Genomic DNA, 14,920 nt, shown 5'->3' with positions numbered 1-14,920 from the left:
ACTGTTCATGTAAATATGGTCTCCATATGTCCATAGTAATCTTTTTACGTGTAAATAGCAGGTGGTTACTGCTGCTGTGTTAACTTGGGCCTGGTACTGGGATACACGAGGTGTATTTGGCAAGTTCTGTGATTGTTTTATTATGCTCTTTTTGGTTGTGATTTGCTATCTGTAACAGTCTAGATATTTCTGCAGTGTCGAGTAAGGCCACAAGAGGGTGGCGCCTACTTTTTTGTATCGTGTATGCACTATTGCCGCTTTTCCACTACAAACGCGGCTGAGCCGTGCCGTGCTGAGTCGAGCTGAGTCGGGCTGAGCGGGGCTGTTGGAGTTGCATTTCGACTACAACCGCGCTGAACCGTGCTGGCTGGAAGTGGGTGGACACATTGGGTGGAGTTAGCGAAAGTGGGTGGACGTCACGTGATGTCGTTAAGCAGCGCAAACAGTGACATCAGTGACAGTGGCGGAACAAGTCAGAGCCGGGCCGGGGGTGGGGCAAATGACCGGGCCCTTTATTAAAGCTTATCATAACATCATTTTAGGCTACAAATTGTCCGCAACTGCGGTGTTTACCAATTTCAACACTACCGGGTGCAACTATGTTATTTAGTACATCAAGTCCTTCAAACGAACATGTAACTCAGAAACAAAAAACATTAGGATACTGTACATGGCTCATAATAAAACATCAATAGCCTATACTGCGCACATTATTTGAAGGGCATACGAATGAGCGCTCAGAGGTTGCAACGGTGACAGGAAGAGTCAGAAATAAAAGGAGGGCGGTGCAAACCTCACTGAATGCACTGTGTTTACCAATTTCAACACTACGGGGTGCAACTATGTTATTTTGTACACACTAAAAAAATATTTGCTCAGTTTACTTGAAAAAGCAAGGCAACCCATATCAAGGGTTTTTTGGAGTAAACTCAACTAAGAAATCAAGAAATGTATTTAAGGGTTTTTCCAAGTATGCCCAACAAGACGACAGAACTTGTTCAATCAATTAAATTAAAATATCTTTTTACTTGTTTTTCCAAGTATGCCCAACAAGAGGACAAAACTTGTTTAATCAATTAAATCAAAATATCTTCTTACTTGAAAAATCATTTTTACTAGTTATTTTTGTGACTTAAAAACTAAAGTTATGTTAAATGATTGTCACAACTTAGATTAAAAAGTAGGGGGAAAAAAGTCAAATAGACAATTCATGTGCACAACCATTTCCTTTATTTTAAACACATACTAACAGTATGCAAAAAACATGCACTGGGGGTTTCAAATCAGGTAAAGTGGAAAGGCAACTGGGACATTCTTCCAAATGACTCTTCTTACTAAATTTGATCAAAACAGTTTCAACACATTTCACTGAATATGCTTAAAAAATACGCTTAAAAACACCCATCACAGAGAGAGAGACTTTCTGTATAACCTCAAAAGTGTATCTCAGGTTTTTGAATTGATCAAAATAGTCTCAAAACACACATTTTAGCACATACAGGACTTGTAAACATAAGCAGTTACTGTATACACAGTGGTGTGACCTGTAGTATTTAGTAAATAAACCTTAAGCCCTTAAACAATTAACAAGTAAAAATCCGTATAAAACAATCAATTAACTGTTCAACAAACTTTTCCGCCTCTTGCCCTCACCTGACTTGCAGCTCCGAGAGAGAGAGAGAGAGAGAGAGAGAAAAATGGACTTGCCACATTAGCGCAGACATTTCTGCATTTTACCTCGGAGTGATTGAGCTCGTGCAGAGCAGCAGTGTGCTCCCATGTCAAGGAAAACTTTCTGTAAAACCTCAAAAGTGTATCTCAGGTTTTTGGGGTATTCCATGTTGATGCAATACAGCAGGCCAAACAAGTATGCGACTGCTGAAGGAAGGTCCTTTATGCCCTGAACGATGACACTCTCTTCCAAAATCACGCCAATGTTGATGACCGTAGGTAGGGACGTAACGGATGCTACATCATCCTCAAAGACTGTCAGTATGGCAATTTTTACACCTTTGGTGTAATCCTCCTCTTCATCTGTGTCCTGAGAGTGTGCAAAGACAGAAGACATTACTGAATATGTGAATGAAATTCACTGCTCCAATAAATAAAGGGAACACCAAAACCATGCAATGCAACTCCAAGTCAATCATACTTCTGTGATACCAGCCAGTCCAGTTAGTAACGAAGCAACGCTCATTATGAATCCATTTTGAGCAAATTTAACAAGCAATGGGTAGAAAGTAGAGGTAATAACCAAAATACACCCCACACAGGCCATTTCTCTTTTTTCATCCTTTCTGGCTGATTTTTTTGGTCACATGTGCATTTTGACAGTTTCACACCCTTGTAGGTACCACGTGACAATCTCCTTCACCCACTGAATTTGCTTAGGTAGTGCTCTTCATCCAAGATGACAATGTGTGCTGCGGCAAGAAGGTTTGCTGTGTCCCCCAGCACAGTGTCCAGAGCGTGGAGGAGATGCCAGGAGACATGCCAGTACACCAGGGGACGTGGAGGAGGCCATAGGACGGTTTACAACCCAGCAGCGGAATTGCTTTCTCCTTCCTTGTACCAGGTGGCACGGAAAGAGCACTGCCAGAGCCCTGCAAAATGAGCTTTGCAGGCCACTAATGTGCATGTTGATGCTCAAATGGTCAGAACCAGACTTCATGAGGAGGGTATGAGGGCCTGGTACGTGAGGCCTATGCTCACAGAGCGGCACCGTATGGAGCGATTTGCATAAACGAGAGAACATCAAAATCTACATATTCTTGCATTGGCACCCTGTGCTCTTCACAAATGATGTTGCAGGCAGCATACCATTCTCCATGGCATCTCCTGACGTTGTCATGTCTGTCACATGTGTTCAGTGTGAACTGCTCTCATCTGTGAAGAGCACAGGGCACCAATGGTGAATGTGCCAATCTTGATGTTCTATGGTATATGCAAATCAATCCCTACAGTGCCACTCTGTAAGCATAGGAACCACGTGTGGACACCAGACCCTCATACCCTCCTCATGAAGTCTGTTTCTGACCATTTGAGCATCAACATGCACATCAGTGGCCTGCAAAGCTCTTTTTGCAGGGCTCTGGCAGTGGTTTTTCTGTGCCACCTTGCACAAAGAAGGCGATAGCAATCCTGCTGCTGGGTTGTAAACTGTCCTATGGCCTCCTCCACGTCCCCTGATGTACTGGCATGTCTCCTGGCATCTACTCCAAGCTCTGGACACTGTGCTGGGGGACAAAGCAAACCTTCTTGCCACAGTGCACATTGCCCAACATTATCATTATTATGTTGAGAGTATCAGAGAATAAATTGATTCTTACCAGACATGTCTTGAAAAGATTTGATGCATCCTCCTTGAGGTAAATGGGCAATCCTTCCAAGGCCACTCTCCTCCTATGTTCTGCTATCGCCGTCACCTGGGCACACAGAGATACAGAATTTATTTAGTGGCATGTCAGTGAATATTGTTATTCATTTAGGCCATGTCAGTAAACTGTGTTTAGTAGTAAGCAACTGGACTTCTGTTTGGAGCTTTAAAGTTGTTTCATTCATCCGAAAGGGTTCTTCAGTACTGGCTAGAAGTGAAGATACCATTCGGATGTGAAGTGAAGCATCTTCCAGACCCAAAATGAAATCCAGTTGTTTACAACTATGCTCTTTTGAACACTTAGTGACATTAGCTGGTACTCCCCACTGAAGACCACCTGGCAGGGTATTAAAGCCAACTACATGAAGTATCCACTATCAAATTGGATGTTTTAAGAAATCCAGCATCAAAATATGATGGCTGTATTGGGTGTGAGGCAGCAATTCTAATTCTGTACACAACATAAATCTGTGGAATGCATTTAGTCTTACATTCAAAGCTTCTATATGAAATTCCAGAAAATGTAATTGGATGAACTTTACAGCAAACAGTCAAAAGAGAGCCACTGTGATTGGTCCTCTCGACAACAACGAACTACTTCCTTGTTCTAAACCATCACCCCTCACATTTCTGCAGATTTGTTAGTATATCTTTTCATGGGACAACATTAAAGAAATTTCACTTTGACACAATGAAAAGTAGTTACTGTACAGCTTATATAACCGTTTCAATATATTGTTCACTCAAAATAATTAAAAATACAGCCATTAATGTCTCATCCTCTGGCAAAATCCTATGTAAAATGCATGGTAGAAACGGCTGACTTTAGGTCTCTGGCTGTATGATTTTTGTGCTTCCTGCTTTTGTGATTGGCAAAGTTGGTGAACTTATTTGTTTTATAGGCACAGCCAACAAATGGACATGTTACAAGTTCACCACTCTTCAAATGTCTTCCGAGATGGCTAAAAAATGCACTTAAACTGCAGACATCTTTGAAAGCACAATGCTCACAACTGAAATTTGATGGGGTGTGAATTGTATGGGTTTTTTATGGTAGCGTGAAAGATGAGATTTTAGAGTACTTGATGAGCGGAAGGTGCACACACAGTCAGGATAGAGGCAAGGCCAATTCTTACCTTGATGACCCCCTCAGTGTCTCAGGAGATAATGTTTCAGCAGGGTCTGGACATCCGGGTGGATGAATTTACACTCTCTGCATTGCATCACGAAAAAACATGGGGAAACTAGTTAGTTTAATTAAGGCGGTTAAAACCCAACAATGAAGAATAAAAACAGATCTGACTATCAACAGAATCTGGAGCAAAACCATTCAAACAATTCAAATATAATACTTTTATAATTTACAGTACAGTTTTGGCGTTTTAAGTGTTTTGCAGTCGGAAAGCATTAGCAGGAAACACTGCCATCTTAAACGTCACACATTGCACCTAGCCTCATTTCATGAATGTTAAAATAGCCTGCTTTTTGTTGATGAGGCTTATGTGAAGTAGGAAATGGATCGTAAGCTTGCTATACTTCTGTTATATTGGTATGGTGACCGAACCGAAATTGTTGTAATTATTATAATTAAAGTAACACTATTATTCTGCAAGCACACTCACTAAACTGCGAACCACGGGACGCACAAGCTTTCAATGGCACCACATTTGCCTAAAATGCCCAGACATTAAGGTCCTGACTAACGTCGGTGAAATAAACAAGTAGTCGGTCTCCATTGTGATAGAACAAACAAGCATTTATGTGCCACCTTTTCCTGCTCTAAGAGTAGAACCTAGACATAATACGAGTCCCGTTCGTTTATGCTTTTCTAATTTAGACTGAGGCCAACGTTAATCAAGCTAACGTCGAGGGAGGGAGACCTTCCACGCTAACGACAAGTGCAACCCACGTTTTCAATTAGCTACCTAGAGCAGGGGTGTCAAACCTGATCCATAAAGGGCCTTGTGGCTGCAGGTTTTCATTCCAGCCATGCAGCAGCACACCTGACTTGGCTCATTCAATCAACTGAACTGTCTTCACACAGTCAAATACTTGCAGCCACACCCACCCTTGATTAAAGGGTGGGTGTGTCAGTTGATTGAATAAGCCAAATCAGGGTGCTGCTGCATGGCTGGAATGAAAACCTGCAGCCACACGGCCCTTTATGGATCAGGTTTGACACCCCTGACCTAGAGCCTTCAACAGACCCTTTTGCAGCAGGCAATATAACAGTTGTTTGAATCAACATGAATAAAGTGTAATTACAACTGAACATAGATGCCCTCCTACACATCAATAGTCAATATATCAATAAGCCTCATCAACAAAAAGCAGGCTTTTAACATTCATAAACTGAGGTAAAACTAGCCGGTCATTTCAAAACGGACTGTACAAGGATATAGGCTAGATAAGTTTTGTACTTCACATAAAACAGGTGCAATGTGCAATATTGATTAGTTTATCGATTATTTTTGAGTGGTAAAAGATTAACCTTCGTTCCTGATGATGACGCGAGGGGATGAGCTTCTGAATTTGATCCACTTCCAAAAGCGTGCGTGGAGTTGTGTCTCTAGTGCCCCTCGAGCCGCTTCGGACGTTATCAGCCCCTGTGGCTCGGGGAAACCCTGTTGCGTGCCCCGTTTTTTCCAGACAAGTTGAGCTCACTTAGTTATAGAAGTCTCCAGATGAATACATTCAGAACTTGATATGACAACTTCTTATTGCGAGTTAATAGTGTTTTCTTGTCATCTTAGTTCTGTTTACTCATATCAACGTGTGGGCAGAAAAAAAATGAAGTTCTATTTTTTACAGTGTACATTAAGTCCTTCAAACGAACATGTAACTCAGAAACAAAAAAACATTAGGCGACATACTGTACATGGCTCATAATAAAACATCAATAGCCTACTGCGCGCATTATTTGAAGGGCATACGACGAGCCTTGCGCTCCGCGAACTCGTCCACGATGCTCTGTATGTCACTGATTCAGTGAGCTTTTAAGCGGTAGTCTCACGACCCGAATAGTAAACAATAAACATGGAGGACGTGGAGTCGTTAGTGTTGCTGGTCTTGGTGCTGTGGCTTGTTGTCACCGACAACGCCAACAGATACTGGCAAGAGCGTATAGATGAGGCGAGGCGCATAAGGCTTCAGAAATTCTCGTAATTATTCTTCTTCCGGGTTTGCGGTGTTTACAGATCCCAGCGCGCTCGCGGGGCGTGTGTGGGCGTGTGAGGACACTCCTCCTCACCAATCAGTGCACAGGGGAGTGTCTGCTCACGCCCACAGCCTCACTCGGCACGGCTTGGCTCGCTTCAGCCCCACTCCAAAACGGTGCGAGTTTTAGGGGCTAAGCAGGGCTGAAGCGAGCTGAGTCGTGCTGGTTTTTGGTAGTCGAAACGCGAGCCGTGTCGGGCTGAAGTGAGCTGAAGCGAGCTGAAGTGAGCTGAAAAAGGGTAGTGGAAAAGGGCCATATCTTGTTCTCCCCTGCCACACGGACTTCCATTCTCTTTCTTATGCTTATATTCTCTTGTAAGTGGTGATAGCGTATCAGCCTATGCGATCCTACGCATGTATGACTAGTAAACGCAAATACCGTTGAGATCTGGCAACTTAAGCCTTTGGGCGGGATTTTATTGGATTGGGCGGGTTTCAAACTGTGATTGGGCTGGAAACTGTCACTCTCATCTGGCAACACTGGTGTGGTCAGATGTGTGTGAGAGACAGAGAGAAGACGAGCTTGTGGCGACCGGAGCAGAGAAAGTTAAAGTATTTAAAAGGAAAGTAAAGAGAAAAAAAAAGTATTTACAAGCTAACGAGTCAAAACAGCAGATAACTGAGGGGTGTCGAGGTGACCTGGAGTTTGGAAAGTGCCGTTTTCCTTCTCCATCTCTCTCAGTAAACTAGCAATATGATGCTAATTGTGTGTGTGGTTCTGTCCGACCCGCATGGAACGGAGTTTGGCCCAGAGCCAAAGGTTCTGATTTCTGAGGTGGCTTGAAGCAGGAATATTAATGCACGGATATAGTCACAGTTAATAGTACAAAATGTGAGGGAGATATTAATGTTTATTATTATTATTATTATTATTATTATTATTATTATTATTTTGAGGATGTAAATGTTTTGAAAAATGTCAACAAATCTCAGTTTTAACATTTTTCTGTGGAAAATATGTGGTGTTATTCGGGATACATCGATTGTGAAGTGGTTGATCGATACCGGTATTTAAAATAATAATGAGAGCGATATAAATGTTGGGCCGACACCGGTGTGCACCCCGAGTTGTGATGTTAATATTAAATGTACTTTCACCAGTGAGCATTGCAAATATCAGCAGAGCCGCACTGTATGGAACATGGAATCTAACATGGACGCTGCTCATGTTTCATCATATTTGAGTGAGATAAAGCTTAATGCTCCTGTCACAATAGCTGTGCTGCTAGTCAGTACTATACTGTACAAATGTATGCTAGTGTTATAGTGTATTGATTTTAGATACTGATGCAGGGCTCGACATTAACTTTTAAACACACTGGGGGGCAACAGGGGGTTAATTTCTACTGGCCCCCTGATATTATCGCCCCACCCCACCCCCAATTTTGAGAGTACTACTTCCTTTTTTTTTTTTTTTAAAGAAAAACCATAGAATAGTTGTGAATTGAAACAAAATGAAGCTCACATGTTGAGTTGAAGTTTGGTTTTTGATTAAGTTTATTATGAAGTTTGGTTATTGGTTACTTTTTACTTCTAACAGACTAACAATTTTATCCAAAATAGTTTTTTCCTGCCTTAGTCGATTTATTTCCGTTTCACATGCATGCAGCTGTTGTAAAGTTCAGTGTGTTTGTGTAGAACTCTCTCAGACTGTAGGTTCATTACTCGAAAATGTAGAAATCATAAAATAGAAATCTATAACAAAGTTTGTATGAAGAAAACAATAGGGTGCCAAGACTTTTGAACAGTACGGTGTTTGAGAAGATATCTTTTTTGTTGTTGTTATATCATCCACCTCTCGGTTTAAAAAAAACAAAACAAAACAAAACCTGCTCTGCGTCATGACAGACAGGATAATGTTTGAGTTTAAAATTGTTTAGTGTGTCGGTTGTGGGTGTTCTATACAGACCTGGCAACCTGTAACTGAATCAGTGCAGCGTCTCATGACACAGCGGTTTTTTTGTTTTTTTAAGTAAACCTCGAGGTGGATGATGGAGGAAAACAAGAAGATAGATAGATATATTTTGCCCAGGATGAGATGAATAAGGAAGCGGCTTCACCTGGAAGAAAATCAAACACTTTCATGAAGGAGCTAACTCGAATGTGAGCAGAAAAAAATAAAAGGAGATTCTTAAGCAAACTCTTCCATCCTCACTTCCGACTTTCTGTTTTTGTAAAATACATTTTAAATAGAATCGTGAATTTCTCTGGAGTTTTCAGGCTGAGCTCCTCTCTGTAGTCTTTAACCGCTCATTTCCTCGTTATTCTTGAAGCATTTGCTTCTGTTTCAGTGTTTCCCACAGACCAGGTGGCAATTTGTGGTGCTCCACTGTGCCGATGAGGAAATCGTGCGCGGTGGTGTCGTGGCGGTCGGTGGAGTCGGTCATTGGGGTGTATGCAAAGTGTTTACAGCGGGCGGTGTTCAAACACACAGTATTTTTCTTCAGAGTCACCTGCTGGGACTATTTTAAAGCTACAAGAAGCATTTGAGATTATTCAGTTCAATCTAAATTTTTTTAAGTTCTTTAAGAGAAGACAGCTAAAACAATTTTTACCAGAACCCTGCCTGGTTTCATTCCTCGACCCAACTTTACATTACAGGGCAGGCCATTAGTTTGCTGGGCTTGATGTTGGTGGAAAACCTGTCTTCTAAATTTATGAAAATTACTCACCAAAATTGAAGTTAAAGTTTAGTTTAGTTTTTTGCCTTTTTGGTGGCAATCTTTCAATCATTCTTTAGTTGACATTCAAGGAATAAATTGCAAAAAACAAGCTGGAGGTTTTTATTTTAAATATTGAACTCAACACTTACCTCAACCAATACTAAAATGAAATAAATAGTATAATGTAACAAAATAATAATAAAATATCATAATTGGATGTAAGAAACCACTTAAGGTAACACCAAGGCAACTAACAATAATGAAAAAGCATTACCCTAATTGGTGCAAAGCCTGCATGCCCTATCAGAACATTTAATTCTGCGTGGCTTCCTGAAAAAAAACTCAAGTGCCCCATCGTAAGGGAAGTCATTGCTGAAGCGGGATAAACGGGATAATGCAATAAGGCCGGTTCCTCACGTCAAGCTGCTACTGTATGCATCAAAATTGGTTTATAGCCTGACTCAGGGATGTCCGTTTCCTGTAAGACAAGAAGGCTATGATAAAGCTCATCACGAGCACAACGTAGGCTACCTTTTTAAAATAGGGGGTCGGAAGGCGAATCGGGAAGGCTGCGTTATTTTTAATTAGCCTAACAGGCCTACTTGCAGTCCGGGTATATGCGCAACGGCAGGCCTGTGTACACGCCTCTCCGTCTCTCTCTCTCTGTGGGTGTGCGCGCGCACGAGAAGAAAGAGCACTATGAATGAACGGAACGATACGCAATGGAATTTTTTTTTTTTTTCAAAATCACGAGTCTGATTGTGTGGCGCTGCGCCACACAATGGTCTGTGTATGGGAAACCCTGTATTTGTTCACATTTTTCTTGATAGCAGGGAGACGGTAATGACTTTTATCTATTTCTCTGTTTGAAGACAGATTAAGTTGCTTGCATGAAAGATGGTGTCTGTCTGACCCCAGCTGTAATTATCACGTGATGCATGACGACATGCACAAGGGGTCTATAAACAGTACGCATACCAGACTACACCAGCGGGGGGGGGATATAAAACCTGCAAAGCAATAAATGAAACCAAGACTAAGAAAACAGCCAAGACATAATGGCGGATATGTAATAAGGGACGCTTTTAAGAACTGAAATAAAAGATCAAAAAGCCTAATTTTTGTGGTGCTAGTTTGTAATGTATGCTCATTCCAACTTGCCCGGTCGGGCACATCGGGGGACATACCCCACTTACCTGCATGCATGTTTCACTTGCCCCGGGCAATTGGGCAGTCTTTAATGTCGAGCCCTGTGATGGAGAATTATATTGAATTAGAGTGTAATGAAAGGCCTGAACATGTTATCACGGAGTATTATACTGTATGTGATAGTGGTACATGATTGTTATGCTTTAGTATGAGTGTTGTACAACAAATAGATCAGACACATCCTTAAAGTCCTGTTTGCAAAACCAATCAGAGCAGGTCTTAAGGACAGAGTGAATGACATTTCTGAAGATCAGTTGATGACTAGCCTCCCAGCTGTTTTTTTTTTTGTGTGTGTGGACCGCAGCTTGACTCATCGAGTACTCCTTGAACACTACCTGGTGGTTGAGTGGTGCCAGTTTCCAGAACTGCTACACACATCCGAAAAGAGTGCACTCTTATCACAAGAAACTGCCACATGAGCAGTTACAAACATTAAGAAACTTAGTGGATTGACAGGACAAATATACAGACTCTGTTGACGACTGGCAAACAACTCATTTTTAAAGGGCCCATTTTTTATTTTCATTTATTTGTTATTCATTTGTTATTGAAGTTACAGTTGCAATTTACCTTGTCTGTGTACTTTTATTTATGGTCATTACAGTCTGTCCCTCAGCTCCTTACGAATCTAGACTTGTATTTACCAGGAGTGGGTTACAACTGGCACAGCTGATTTGCAGTTATACATAAAGTCGTGTTAAATATATTCGTGTCAGCTAGACTGAGTTAAATATTTCTGACAAAGGCTGATTTTCTTTGTACATTTGTGATTAAGTTGATCACCCATAATGTGTGAAGCACATTCCTGGCACAACTGATTTGCATGTAGTGATGCCCACACACACACTTCTATAAGCCGCTCTGGATAAGGGTGTCGGTTAAATGCTGTTGTTGCAATAGTTTAAGGTGGGTGGAGCACAGAAGCACGGCAGGCCAGAACTGAGTTCTCATAAACACTTTTATTTGAGCTTTTCAGCTGTTACTTTCCACTCTCCCAGTCACACGTGCACACACACAAGTGTTCTGGTTGGGGAGAGAGCTCCCTTTCTCTGCTCTCTCTCTCCTCTCTCTCCAGGTCACTGGGGAAGACACACAAACATAGGTTAACTCACATCAGGTGCAGTGATTCTGCCACTTACCTTCCCTGACTCCGCCCTCCATTCACAGACTGACGCTTAACCACGCCCCCACTGCCACATACCCCCACCGCCTGACTCAGGCCGGGGAGCCGTCTGGCCTGCAGCTGACTCCCCCCCCCCCCCCCCCCCCCGACGGGAGAGGAAATCCGCCACGACCATCTGCACCCCCGGCCTGTGGACCACCTTGAATTTAAACGGCTGGAGTGCCAGATACCAACGGGTGATCCGCGCGTTGGCATCCTTCATGCGGTGGAGCCACTGGAGGGGTGTGTGGTCTGAACAGAGGGTGATAGGGCGTCCCAGTAGGTAGTAGCGGAGGGCGAGGACCGCCCACTTGATGGCGAGGCACTCCTTTTCTATGGTGCTGTACTGGCCCTCACGCACCGACAGCTTCCGGCTGATATACAGCACTGGACGATCCTCCCCCTCCTGGGACAGAACAGCCCCCAGCCCTCTGTCCAACTGCAAAACAAAGGTGAGAGAAAAGTCAGGGGAGTGTAACAGTGGCCCCCCCACACAGTGCAGCCTTTACCTCAGAGAAAGCCCGCTGGCATTGCTCCGTCCACTGTACCGGATCTGGTGCCCCCTTTTTAGTGAGATCAGTCAGCGGGCTGGTGACGTCCGAATAATTAGGTATAAACCTACGATAGTAGCCAGCCAGCCCCAGGAACTGTCTCACCCCCTTTTTGGTCTTGGGCCTCGGGCAGGCCACAATCGCTGCTGTCTTATTGATTTGGGGACGCACCTGCCCATTGCCCAAGTGGAAGCCCAGATACCGTATTTCCACCCACCCAATCGCACACTTCATCGTGTTGGCTGTGAGACCCGCTTGCCTCAGCGACCTAAGGGCGGCCCTTAGATGCTTTAGGTGTCGCGGCCAGTCATTACTATAAATAATAATGTCGTCCAAGTATGCGGCCACGTAGGTGGCGTGGGGGCGGAGGACCCTATCCATAAGCCGCTGGAACGTAGCAGGCGCCCCAAACAGCCCAAAAGGAAGTGTGACGAACTGGTGTAAGCCAAACGGTGTGCAAAAGGCCGTTTTCTCTTGGGATAACAGAGTCCAGGAGATCTGCCAATATCCCTTTGTCAAATTCAGTGTCGAATAAAAACGAGCCGTGCCTAGTTGATCAAGCAACTCGTCAAGACAAGGCATTGGGTACGCATCGAATTTAGACACCGTGTTGACTTTTCTATAGTCCACACAGAACTGGACCGACCCGTCGGCCTTGGGAACCAAGACCACCGGGCTGCTCCAGTCACTGTGGGACTCCTCGATGATGCCCATTTTGAGCATGGCCTCGAGTTCTTCCTGAACCACCTTTCTTTTGTGCTCGGCCAGTCTGTAAGGGTGGCTGTGCACTACCACCCCCGGGGGCATCTCAATGTGGTGTTTTATGAGGTGGGTGCGGCCAGGCAGGGGTGAGAATACGTCAGAAAATTCTGTCTGCAACTGGGCGACCCCCGTGAGTTGGGGCGGAGAGAGGTGGTCTCCACAGGGGACCGGAGCGGTGGGCAATGTCAATTTTACTTTTTGAACCTCCGGCCCCAGCTCCGCCTTCTCTGGAACCACCGACACCAACGCCACGGGGACCTCCTCGTTCCAGAGTTTTAATAGATTTAGGTGGTAAATCTGTAACGCCCCATCCCTGTCCGTTCGCTGCACCTCATAGTCGACGTCCCCGACTCGCCGTGTGACCTCAAATGGTCCTTGCCACCTGGCGATCAATTTGGAGCTCGACATGGGCAACAACACGAGTACTTTATCTCCCGGTGTGAATTCCCTAAGGTGCGTGCCCCTGTCGTACAGACGAACTTGACGTTCTTGGGCCTGCTGCAAATTCTCCTGGGTTAGGTGCGTGAGGGTGTGGAGTTTGGCGCACAAGTCGAAAACGTATTGAATTTCATTTTTGCTTGTTGAAGGTCCCTCCTCCCAATTTTCACGCAACACATCTAAAACGCCACGCGGCTTATGCCTGTATAATAATTAGAATGGGGAGAACCCCGTGGAGGCTTGTGGGACCTCTCGCACTGCGAATAATGGGCTCGAGCCATTTATCCCAGCTGCATGCCTCCTTGCTTACAAATTTTCGAATTATGTTCTTGAGGGTGCGGTTGAACCATTTGACTAAGCCATCCGTTTGTGGGTGATAAACGCTGGTGCAGATAGGCTTAATTCCCAGTAACCCATAGAGTTCGCGCAGTGTGCATGACATAAACGTAGTGCCTTGATCAGTCTGAATCTCTTTGGGGATTCTGACTCGGGAGATGATGTGGAAGAGTGCTTCCGCAATACTGCGCGCTGAGATATTGCGAAGAGGCACTGCTTCCGGATATCGCGTTGCATAGTCCACCAGAACTAAAATAAAGCGATATCCTCGTGTTGACCGATCTAATGGCCCGACAAGCTCCATCCCAATTCTTTCGAACGGGGTCTCGATTAATGGCAGAGGGCGCAAAGGCGCTTTTGGAATGGCTGCTGGATTTACTAACTGGCATTCGTGGCATGCCGTACACCACCTACGGACATTGCCGCAAATCCCTGGCCAGTGGAACCTGGCCATTATTCGGGTTAGTGTCTTATCCTGCCCTAAGTGTCCGGCTATGGGATTAAAGTGAGCCGCATGGAATATAAATTCCCGGCGGCTCTTTGGCATCAAAAGCTGTGTTATCGGTTCCTTCATCCGAGTGTCCTGCGTCACTTGGTATAACCTATCCTTAATAATGGAAAAATAGGGCAAGGACGGGGTGGCGTTTGGCTGGAGCGTTTGACCATCGATTGTTCTCACTTGGTCAAACGCATGCCGCAGAGTCTCGTCTCGCGACTTCTCTAACGGGAAATCCGCGAGGGATTCCCCAAGAGAGGGAGGAGGATCCTGCTGCTCCTCACTCTGACGCGGTGATGACGTAGACGGCTCTGTGACAGCTGCTCCTGCCAATGCCACACCGGGACCTCCCCCCGCTAAATTATGGCAGGCCCCACTCTTCACTAAATGTGACATTAATTCCCGAAATCCCGGCTAATCAGTCCTCAAAATTATCGAGTGGGTAAGGCGAGGATTAACCGCCGCCTTTACTCTAAATTTCTCCCCTTGAAATAGAATGTGGACCGACACTAAAGGGTAGTTGTGAACATCCCCGTGCACACACAACACCTTCACCAATTGTGCTCTCCCCAATGCCTCATCTTGCACCAGGCTTTGGTGGATTGAGGTCTGATTACAGCCGGAGTCCACCAAAGCCTGATACGTATCCCCTTCGATACTCACCGGTATGCGATATGCTCCGGCCTGATCGAGGGTGGTCCCTGGCGCATC

General features: G+C 44.4%; 1 long non-coding RNA gene across 1 annotated transcript; it reads right to left on the bottom strand.

Moving 5' to 3' along the window:
- Nucleotides 1–1,654: 1,654 nt before the first annotated feature.
- Nucleotides 1,655–4,637, bottom strand: LOC132899908 (uncharacterized). Its single transcript, XR_009656731.1, has 3 exons — nt 4,513–4,637; nt 3,330–3,425; nt 1,655–2,041 (listed from the first exon to the last, which is right to left on the bottom strand). It is a non-coding gene; the product is annotated as an uncharacterized LOC132899908 (long non-coding RNA).
- Nucleotides 4,638–14,920: the final 10,283 nt, after the last annotated feature.

Source organism: Neoarius graeffei, chromosome 16 (genome assembly GCF_027579695.1).
Source record: "Neoarius graeffei isolate fNeoGra1 chromosome 16, fNeoGra1.pri, whole genome shotgun sequence".
In the NCBI taxonomy this organism is placed as follows: Eukaryota; Metazoa; Chordata; class Actinopteri; order Siluriformes; family Ariidae; genus Neoarius; species Neoarius graeffei.
The sequence above is the reverse complement of the archived record's forward strand: the minus strand, read 5'-3'. Positions and strand labels throughout refer to the sequence as shown.